This window comes from Ovis aries, chromosome X, assembly GCF_016772045.2.
Source record: "Ovis aries strain OAR_USU_Benz2616 breed Rambouillet chromosome X, ARS-UI_Ramb_v3.0, whole genome shotgun sequence".
NCBI lineage: Eukaryota > Metazoa > Chordata > Mammalia > Artiodactyla > Bovidae > Ovis > Ovis aries.
The window spans coordinates 65,646,946-65,648,765 of NC_056080.1; the positions used below are offsets into that span (position 1 = coordinate 65,646,946).

Below are 1,820 nucleotides of genomic sequence, written 5' to 3' on the forward strand. Positions count from 1 at the left end.
AGTGTTGACCAAAACGAGACACAAGTTTTTCAACCATTGTTTTTAATAGGTCTCCAAGTCTGTGACAGATTTTTGGTCAAATTGTTTCTATGGAAAAGCACTGATTTTAAAAACTAATTACTTAAAACTGCCACACACAAAACACATGGTCCACAAAACATTCACCTCACCTTCTGAAGGTTTTGTGATGCATGGTTATAATTAACCAGTTTTTTACATTAACCTCACATGGCCAGTTGAGGCATACAGTTCTGAGACCATTCTTCCCCCACTAAGACTGGGTTGGCAGGTGTTCGTGATAATATTCATCTAGGCTTCTGAGCTTGTTTGGCAGACTTGGTGACCTTGCAAGCTCTAGCTGCCTTCTTGTTCACTGCTTTGATGACACCCACAGCAATCACCTGTCTCATGTCACGAACAGCATAATGGCCCAGAGGAGGATAGTCTGAGAAGCTCTCAACAGATGGGCTTGCCAGGACCCATGTCCATGATTGGTGGCATCAAGAATTTGGGGGCCATCTTCAGAATGACGATCAGTCTTCTCGTTCAGCTCAGCAAAACTGCAAGCAATGTGATTTGTTTGACAGTCCAGCACAGGTGCATATCCAGCACTGATTTGGGATGGATGGTTCAAGATAATTTTTGCTGTCACCAGCCACATTGCTATGACAAACGTCTTTGACAGACACGTTCTTGACACTGAAGCCCACGTTGTCCCCAGGAAGGCCTTTACTCAGTGCTTCATGGTGCATTTCAGTAGACTTCAGTTGTTACGCTGACTGGAGCAAGGGTGACCACCATGCCAGGTTTGAGAACACCAATCTCCACTTGATCCACGGTGACAGTATCAGTACCGCCAATTTTGTAGATGTCCTGGGGATCGAACACAAGTTTGTCAGGAGAGTTGGTGGCAGGATGCAATCCAGAGCTTCAAGCAGTGTGGTTCCTTTGGCATTGTCATCTTTACTGGTGACTTTCCATCCCTTGAATCAAGGCATGTTAACTCTTGGCTCTAGCATCTTGTCACCATTCCAGTCAGAAATTGGCACAAATGCTACTGTGTCAGGGTTGTAGCCAGTTTTCTTACTGTAGGTGCTGACTTCCTCAACAATTTCCTCATTTCTCTTTCCAGCTATAGGGTGGCTCAGTGGAATCTATTTTGTTAGTTCCAACAATTAGTTGTTTCACACCCAGAGTGTAAGCCAGAAGGGCATGCTCGTGGATCTGCCCATTCTTGGAGACACCCGCTTCAAATTCACCACCAGCAGCAGCAGTCCTCAGAACAGCACAGTCAGCCTGGGACATGCCTGTAATGACACAGATGAAGTCTCTGTGTCCTGGGGCATCAATGATGGTCACATAGCCCTTACTGGTCTTGAATTCCCACAGGGAGATATTAATGGTGATACCACACTCATGTTCAGCTTTCAGTTTGCCCAAGACCCAGGCATGCTTGAAGGAGCCCTTTCCCATCTCGGCAGCCTCCTCAAACTTTTCAATGGTTCTCTTGTCGACCCCACCACATTTGTAGATCGAATGGCCAGTAGTGGTAGACTTTCCACGTGCCCGACGACAACGATGTTGATGTGGGTCTTCTCCTTCCCATTTTTGCTTAGGTTTAGCGGTGGTTTTCACAACACCTGTGTCCTGGTGGCAAAAATGTTGTGAGAAAGCGATCTTTTCATCTTAGTGATTTAGTTGGTTTATGGCTTCCCTCTCACTCCACTAGGATGTAAGCTCAAGTGATTTGTGTCTGTTTTGTTTTGTGCTCTACTCAAATGGTTAGAAGAATGCCTAAAACACAGAAGACCTCAAAAGGC

The 1,820-nt window shown here is 45.5% G+C and overlaps 1 pseudogene; it reads right to left on the minus strand.

Moving 5' to 3' along the window:
- Positions 1-305: 305 nt before the first annotated feature.
- Positions 306-1,598, minus strand: LOC121818359 (elongation factor 1-alpha 1-like; annotated as a pseudogene).
- Positions 1,599-1,820: the final 222 nt, after the last annotated feature.